The sequence below is a fragment of the Oncorhynchus masou genome, chromosome 5 (assembly GCF_036934945.1).
Source record: "Oncorhynchus masou masou isolate Uvic2021 chromosome 5, UVic_Omas_1.1, whole genome shotgun sequence".
Lineage (NCBI taxonomy): Eukaryota > Metazoa > Chordata > Actinopteri > Salmoniformes > Salmonidae > Oncorhynchus > Oncorhynchus masou.
The window spans coordinates 52,064,445-52,073,847 of NC_088216.1; the positions used below are offsets into that span (position 1 = coordinate 52,064,445).

Consider the following 9,403-nt stretch of genomic DNA (forward strand, 5'->3'; position numbering starts at 1 on the left):
GGATTTTGAAAAGAATAATGGGCAAATGTTGTACAATCCAGGTGTGGAAAGCTTATAGAGACCAGAAAGAGTAACAGCTGTAATCGCTGCCAAAGTTCCTTCTACAAAGTAATGACTCAAGGGTGTGAATACTTACACTATCGTTCAAAAGTTTGGGGTCACTTAGAAATATCCTTGTTTTTTAAAGATAAGCTCATTGTTTTGTCCATTAAAATAACATAAAATTGATCAGAAATACAGTGTAGACATTGTTAATGTTGTAATAGACTATTGTAGCTGGAAACTGCAGATTTTTTATGGAATATCTACATAGGCGTACAGAGGCCCATTATCAGCAACCATAGGAACACTGTATATAGATTTTTCTGTTGTGTTATCGACTGTACTTTTGTTTATCCCATGTGTAACTCTGTGTTGTTGTTTTTTTGCCCAGGTAGCAGTTGTAAAGGAGAACTTGTTCTCAACTGGCCTACCTGGTTAAATAAAGGTGAAATACATGTTTGTTTTTTTAAACATCACTCCTATGTTCCAATGGCCTATTGTGTTAACTAATCCAAGTTAATCATTTTAAATGGCTAATTGATCATTGGAAAACCTGTTTGCAATTATGTTAGCACAACTGAAAACTGGTGTGCTAATTAAATAAGCAATACAACTGGCCTTCTTTAGACTAGTTGAGGATCTGGAGCATCAGCATGTCACGTATACTCCCTCTTGGCCTCTAGGTCATCAGGCTGCTGCTTATCCCACACACCTGTCACCATTTTCTTGCTCACCTGTGCCTGATAACACTCACCTGGACCTCATCACCTCCTTTATTATTTTACCTATATCTGTCACTCCCCTTGGTTCTTTCCTCAGGTGTTGTTGACTCTGTTTTCATGTCGGTGCATTGTTTGTGGTTCGTGTTTATTGTTTATTTAATTTATTAAAACACTCACTTCCTGAACATGACTCCCGACTCAGCACACTCATTACAAAATAACACCTCACCTAAGGGAAGCATCAGGGAGTGTTTTTTTATTTAAAAATAATTGTGTCAGAGTAATGACATTGGGTCTGGGAACTGCTACAGGCTCTCATGCCTCAATCAGATCGCCAGGCTCCCCTGCTTCTTCCAATCTGGCAGGTTCCCGCGTGACAGGTTCTCGTGCATCAGCAGGGGTGACCGGTCCGCTCCTGATCCCTGGGTTCGTCCCCTTTAACGGCGTCCTGTGGCTGAAGCCGCGCGTCAGGGAGCGGGTACTGTCACGTATAGTCCCTCTCCGGCCTTTAGTTCATCAGGCTGCTGATTATCCCTCACACCAGTAACCATTGTCTCCCACACCTGTGCTTGATGACACTCACATGGACTCCATCACCTCCTTGATTTTCATCCCTATATCTGTCACTCCCCTTGGTTCTTTCCTCAGGTGTTATTGACTCTGTTTTCATGTCGGTGCATTGTTTGAGTTTCATGTTTATTGTTTCTTTTATTTATTAAAGCAATCACTCGCTGAACTTGCTTCCCGACTCTCAGTGCACTCGTTACACAGCATTTGTCGGTTCGATTAGAGGTTCAAAATGGCCAGAAAAAAATACTTTCTTCTGAAACTCGTCAGTCTATTCTTGTTCTGAGAAATTAAGGCTATTCCATGCAAGAAATTGCCAAGAAACTGAAGATCTCGTATAACGTTGTGTACTACTCCCTTCACAGAACAGAGCAAACTGGCTCTAACCAGAAGAGATGACAAGTACATTAGGGTGTCTAGTTTGACAAGTACATTAGAGTGGCGAGTTTGAGAAACAGATTCCTCAAGTCCTCAACTGGCAGCTTCACTAAATAGTACCCACAAAACACCAGTCTCAACGTCAACAGTGATGAGGCGCCTCCGGGATGCTGGCCTTCTAGCAGAGTTGCAAAGATAAAGCCATATCTCAGACTGGCCAATAAAAGATTAAGATGGGCAAAAGAACACAGACACTGGACAAAGGAACTCTGCCTAGAAGGCCAGCATCCCAGAGTCGCCTCTTCACTGTTGATGTTGACACTGGTGTTTTGCGGGTACTATTTAATGAAGCTGCCCTGCAAGTGTATACTTGTCATGATACGTCCTCAGAATTGTCCACTTAATTTGAGGCCTGATGGGATAGGGTGTCTATTTTAAGTGTTTGGAATGCAGCCCTGATCGTGTCTGGTGTTGGTGGACAAAATCAACATGCGCACGTGAGCGGTCTGGTCAGCATGTTAGGTAATGCATGCTTATGAAATGGTTGGATGGAAACCTGGTTACGATTATCCAAATAACTATCCTTCCTCTGTTACTAAAATCAGACAATACTGTAATTGCCCCCCACCACAAAGTATCTTGTCCCAGAGGGAACAAACAAAGTCTCTGAACCGACCCAGATGTCTCCTTTGCCTGCGTGGCCATGATGTTCGCAGAGTTTCCAGATGTGAAACAGGGGGCTTAGTATGTGGCAGGGGGCTGCCCCTCTGGGGCCCAGGGGATGAATGCAGGGACATGGGGGACAAGGATGAGGGAACAGGGAATACAATCTGTAACTCCGGGGAATCATGCAGTGACACAGGGAGGGAGACTGGTGGAGTGGGCTGTCTGGGGCCTTGTCTGCAGCATCTGGGGAATGTCATTGCCAGAGAGGGGAATTGTGGGAATCCCTGGGGTTTGGGGAGAAGAAACCCCTCTATATAGGTCTAAACTGTCCCAGTGTCTCCCCCTGGGAGAAAGCTGTACCCGGTAAAAAACCTCCCTTCCCCTCTCCAGGATTCTGCAGGGCCCCACACAGTGGCTGTCCAACTTGGGGCATCTGCCTTTCTTTCTCAGAGGGCTGTAGACCCAGACCAGCTCCCCAGTCACAAAGTACCTTCCCCGGGTGTACACGTCATAGTTCCTCTTCTGCCTCACACCTGCAATCACCAGCTGCTCTCTGGTGAAGGTGTGGGCTGTCTCCAGGCGGTCCTGAATCTCCGGGAATACTCCGACCCCAGGGGAACAGGAAGGCTATCCAGGGGCCAACCAAACGCCATCTCTGCAGGGGTGCGGATCTCTCTCCCCAGCATGAGTAGGGCAGGCGTGCAGGAGGTGGAGTCTTGGACAGCGGAGCTGCATGCCATGAGGACCATAGGTAGGTGCTTGTCCCAGTAATGCTGGTGTTTGGCAGAGATGATGGCCAGCTGCTGTCCAAGCGTTTCGTTGAAGCGCTCCACAAGGCCATCACTTTGAGGATAGAGAGGAGTAGTACAGGTGCATACCCAGCCTCTCACACATGGTGGCAAACACACGGGACTCAAATTTTCTGCCTTTGTCTCTGTGGATGGACTCCGCAGCTCCAAACCTGCTAAACGTCCACGCTGCCAGGGCATCGTCGATGGTCTTTGCCTCCTGTAGCATGCCATCAGCCAGCCGCAGTCTCTCAAACTTTGACCACAATTCTTTGGTCGCGAGTGAGAGCGCTGCCACCTCTTCCCACAGTGGCCTCAGCTGCGCCTCTAAGCACTGTAGCACTGGCTGTAGGTCTGTGTCCCGTCCCTGCTTCTGCCCTCATTCATCCACATCGACAGTCTGCAGCTCACAGCAGACAGGCCCGCTCACCCCCTCCTCCTCACACAGCTCTCTCTCGTCTCACAATGCCGGCAGCCATCTGCAGTACAGGGCCGACGAGACATGGCGTCGATGTTGGAGTGGCGTGCCGCTGCCCTTTGCACCACTGTGAAGTTGCACAACTGAAGCTCCTGCAACTAGCGTGCAACCTGTCCATCTGGCTCTCTGAAAGACATGAGCCACTGAAGAGCAGAGAGGTCAGTCCTTACAGTATAGGGCAGGCCATCCAGGTAATACTTGAAGTGTTTGTTGGAAGCCACAACAGCAAGGAGCTCTCGCCAGGTGACACAGTACCGGCGCTCATGTTTGATGAATGTTTGCTGAAGTATGCCACCACTCTCTCCCCCTCTGGCCCCACCTGGGCCAGCATCCTACCCATGCCCACATTGCTAGCATCTGTGTCCAGGATAAAGGACAAGGTGAGGTCAAAGGGGGGGCACAGGGACCCTTGATCAGTGCATGTTTGAGGGTGTTGAATGCCTCCTCGCACGCCACTGTCCAAGTGAAGGACTTGTCCTTCGGCAGCAGGCGGTTCAGTGGAGCAGTGATGCTTGAGAAGCCCCGTACAAACCTCCTGTAACCTCTCTCCTCTCCCATCTGGGGTAGCTGGGCTGGGGAGGCATGGAACGGGCTCACGGAGGGATGTGTCATGGTGGTAGCTGGGGGAATGTAACACACAGGCTTAGGTGACAAGGTGCTGGGGAAAAGTCAGGGGCAGCCATGAGTCTCTGCTGCTTTAACTGTTGGAGTAAAGGGGTTGTTGGGTTGTGTGAATGTGACATTAGGGGTGGCCATGGTGACAGCCGGCCCTCCCTGGAAGCTCAGTGTGACCCCTTTAGGTCTAACTGGCAGCCTGTGCTCCTAAGAAAGTCCAACCCCAGGATACAAGGGTCCTGCACAGCCGCCACCCACACAGGATGACGCACAGTCCTGACTCCTACTGTCAGAGTCATTATTCCCTTCCCTTTCATGGGTGCCAGCTCACCTGTGACTGTGCAGAGCTGCACAGTTGTGGGCTCAAACTGAGTCCAACCTGGCACAATATCTGGACTCACCAGGGTTACTGTAGACCCAGTGTCCACCAGTGCAGAGCAGGGCATCCCCTCCACAGTGACAGGGACATGACAAAAGTCCCCAACACAGGTCCGGCCCACCACAACAACAGGCTCCATCCACTTGCCCCCGTCGGTGGGCTCCTCCTAAAGATGGTGGTAGTTGGGAATTAGAGCCAGGGTTCCGCACTGCTCCTTCTATGCGGACCCCGAGCCGTTTACCTGAGCTCTGGGGGACATGGGGCAATCCCGGCGCAGATGGCCTGGCTGGCCACACCCCCAGCAGACCCTGGGACCAGGGGGTGTGTTTCCTGCAACCTGTAGCGACTCAGCACAAATGAGTTCAGTCATTTCAGCCACCCATGCAGGCATTTCCGGCTATGGGCTGCTCTGCCCACCAGCCTGCGCAGTGGGTCAGTCTCCCTGAAGCCCCAGCTGAAGCCTCAGCCCACACCAGCTCCCTCTCCAAAGCCATCTCCAAGGCTATCTGCAATGACTCAGGATAAGCCAGTTGGGTCTGTATGCGCAGCTCCGTAGGAGAGAGCGCCTGTATGAACTGGTCACGTGCTAGCTCACTCTGCACAGATGGGGGCATGTGAGCATATGCCCACCGAGAGAGGCTCTCAATGTTGTTAGCTAGCACCCATAGTGGCTCTCCAGGCTGTCACTCGGTTCAGAGTGCAGCAGCCCGGGGTGTACACACTGTCCAAAGCACCACCTCAGTGCTCCCACTAAAGCCCCATAATGACGTCTGTCCCCGGGGCTAATCAATATCAAACACGACAAAGCATCATCTGTGAGGCACAAAGCCAACTGCAATGCCCTTTCTTCATTCTACCACCTTCCAAAATGAGCTAACAGTTCAAACTGAGCATGAAAAGCTTCCCAATCCGCCTTACCGGAGTACTTCAGAGTCTTAGAAGATATGGACACAATCTGGAACTGTGCGCCGCCATGTTTGCCGCCCCAGATTCCTCGTCCGCAGCGTCTACATCACCCCTTCGGTCCGTTCATCAGAATCCACGCAAAGCACAGTCGACGAAGCACTCATGCCCACTTCAGCCTCCATCATTCTAGCTGTCTCCCTCAAGCATTCTTACTTCTGACACCAATGTAATGACCTGGCTAGATCATAAGAGCAATTGTTCCGACAGAGGCTTGAGGTTACGAATTCACGGTTTATCCACGCAGCCGACTGTTTGGCCGGAGCCCACGCCAAATAAATGAAAGATATCCATATAAAACAACCATGACCTTCTCTTGTGAACACCAGACACAAGAAAGAGAACAATAGCTGAAACCCATCTGTATTCTCTTGGTATGAACTCACTCATGCAATACTATCTGTTTACCACTTGGTGGTGGAACAGCACAGCGGAATCAGACTAAGCTGTAACAAAGTTACAAGCGGACAGAGTTGATATATGCTTCCTTTATTTACATTTGATTGACTTGAATTTCAGGTAATATTACTTTACATTGTTACATTATAAATTAGTTATGAATAATGCATAAAATTAATCAGCTGTCAAGATCAAAACACTACAGAAGATCTCTGATACATCCAGTACAGTTTATTGAACATGTGGTTGAACTTTCAGCGTAGGCACTCAGACACAAATTCTGGATGAATGATGTAGTATCCAGCCTGGTAAGGTTTCACCACGTTGAAACAGCTGTATCCACCACTGTAACATAAAAACAAACTATACATTTGATATACTATGTGTCGACTGTAGCTGCAATGGCATGCAGTGGTGGAAAAAGCACCCAAATGTCATACTTAAGTAAAAGTAAAGGTACCTTAATAGAAAATTACTCAAGTCACCTAGTAAAATACTACTTGAGTAAAAGTCTAAAAGTATTAGGATTTAAATATACTTAAGTATCAAAAGTAAAAGTATAAACAATTACAAATTCCTTATATTAAGCAAGTCAGATGGCACCATTTTCTTGTTTTTTTATTTATGGATAGCCAGGGACACAAGTTAAGCATGTGTGTTTAGTGATTCCACTAGATCAGAGGCAGTAGGGATGACCAGGGATGTTATTTTGATAAGAGCGTGAATTTAACAATTTTCCTGTCCTGCTAAGCTTTCGAAATGTAACAAATACTTTTGGGTGTCAGGGAAAATGTATGGAGTGAAAAGTACATTATTATCTTTAGGAATGTAGTAAAGTAAAAGTAAAAGTTGTCAAAAATATAAATAGTAAAGTAAAGTACAGATACAAAAAAAAACTACTTAAGTAGTACTTTCAAGTATTTTTTACTTTACTTCCCCTGATGGCATGGAACTACATTCACTATATACCCCGACTGTAAATTTGGCTACAGTATTGTGCGTTGCACTTCACACTTGAAACTGTGGATAGTTCAATATCTTTATATAGTCTGTAGTGGGCTATTCAAAACAATGTGTTACTGAGAACATGTACTTAGATGTAAGAGCATGTACTGTACCATGAATCCAGTGTAGTATTGGAGCGAGACCTCCGGTAGTGGGCCTGTGGTAGGAGGTGAAGTCCATTCCGATGTTCAATGCCTGAGTTTCTCCTGTCAGAAACAAAAACCATTTGAATTTCCCAACAAACTAATGCATATAAATTGGATATGCCCTTTCAAATGAATTAAGTGTTTATAGTATGGTATTCAAATGGGTAACAGCTAAACAGATATTTTATGTCCATCAAAAATTGATTGAGACTATGGTTTTTCTATGGGGCTCATACGTTGAAATTCAATATTTTTTTACATGTGTAAAAATTTAAATGAGCTTGAACTTGCCTCAGGAGGTCAGGGTTCAAAGATCACTCTCACCTCAGTCCCTGTGATGAGTGTGGATGGTCACCCCGGTAACACTGGACATCAGTCAGGTAGCAAGCTGGCCTCTGTTGTAATGACTTGGAGGAATCCATGTTGCTGTAATCAACATCAAGTCTTATTAATCGCAATAATTATAATAATCTCCATTGGAATAAATCACAGAAAAGAACAGAGAGATCACAATCTTGATTTCAATTTCAATCAGAGCAACATATTTCAGGTCTGTGGCAGTATACACTGCATCATTATAATAATACATGCACTGGATGACTGATTTGGATAAAAAAAACTAAAAGACATAAGGAGTGAAGACCTCATACTTTACCTTTGTATGTTTTTTCGGAGTGGTTGGAGTTGCATGTCTCTGATGGAGGGGGCAGTCATGTGTGGTTTGTGTAGCCAGCCTGCAAGTGGCAGCATGTGCTGTGTTGTTCTGGATGGGCTGAGGGGTGGCATGCGTGGCGGCTCTGTGTCCACAGCACTGAGAGAGTGTGCACGTTTGCCATCTTGTGGAAGAAGAGCCACATAAGATTATGCAAAACAAATGTACCACTATGTACACACGCACACACGCACAAACAACGAGGAGGAGATGAGATGATGGCAAGTCAATGATTGGTTGAACAGGTAGAATGGAACACAGAATGTCATACCTGAGTTATGCTGAAAAGACAAGTGCTGGACAGGAGGGAAAAGTGGACGGCCGTTGTTTACAGGAGCAGTAGCAACCTGGAACACTGACCGGGAGGCCCTGTGGCTAGTCTGCAGTTTCCTGGGCAACAGGAAGTCCTGTATGGGTAGTTGGGGAAAGAGAGGAAATAAGACACCCGTCCCTCGACTCTGAGCACTGAAGATAGATGGATGATTGGCTCAGGTGACGCATTCTGGATAATTATGGGGATAGTAGTGTAAGAAGAGGATTTGGTAACACTTTACTTGAAGCCTGCGGGTATAATGCATAATAATGTAGTTATAGTGCATTGTAAGACTTGTCAAAAGCATGTATGCCCTCCTTTTCTCTGTCATAATGATACTGGCTAAATAACAGCCATTTTTGGGTCAGTTGAAGATGTCCTACTACATAGACAGACCTAACATAACATATTATAATAAGACATTCTAAAGGCTCATACATGCCTATAACAAGTAATAATGCATTACAGAAAATTGTTACATTTGCTTTTTGTGTTTGCTCTGTGTGTCTCTACTGTCCCGGGCCAAAACCACATCCGGTACTATATCTAGTATCTATGTGTTACTGTATACACACAATCATTAAGCATTATGTCATGGGTAGGAAAGGTAAAGCTTCCTCGTGATTCTGTTTACATGCCACCTCACGAGGGGAGAGAGGGAAGCATTGAATAATAGATGACATGCAGATTTCACCCTGTAGAGATGTATGTAGACAGCGGCCCTCCAATTAGCGTAAGAGGATTTAGGCCTCATGAAGAGGGGAAGTGTATAGGGGACAAAGGAGGCAAGAGGAAAAAGTAGCAAACGCACAGGGAGATTTTTTGTAATTTGAAACATCATCCAGTCAATTATTAAACTACTGATACAATTCAGACATTGAGCATGTGCCATTCTCAGAGTGTTAACCAGGCAGATGTGTGTAGAATGTAGACAGCTGCTATTAAATATGGGTATCCGAGTATTTGAAGGAAACCTGTACAAGGACTTCATAACACAACATTTATAATATAAACCGAATGCATTCATAAGTAGAAGACATTACACAAAATATTGTGAAATATACCAGTATATGAACTTTCAATGCTTATGTCAACAACTGGAAGTTGATATTTCTGTTATGTCAGAGTAATATCACTTATACTGCAATTAGCATCCACTTCAACTACACTACATTACTCTTAACCTGTCTATGTGGTTTGTCCTGGCTGTTAACAGTATATTACTATATG

At 45.9% G+C, this 9,403-nt stretch overlaps 1 long non-coding RNA gene across 1 annotated transcript; it reads right to left on the minus strand.

The window, feature by feature from the left end:
- Nucleotides 1–6,173: 6,173 nt before the first annotated feature.
- On the minus strand, nucleotides 6,174–7,974 carry LOC135527168 (uncharacterized). The gene is made up of 4 exons (XR_010453413.1): nucleotides 7,804–7,974; nucleotides 7,473–7,574; nucleotides 7,116–7,208; nucleotides 6,174–6,342 (listed from the first exon to the last, which is right to left on the minus strand). It is a non-coding gene; the product is annotated as an uncharacterized LOC135527168 (long non-coding RNA).
- Between the last annotated feature and the right edge of the window lie 1,429 nt (nucleotides 7,975–9,403).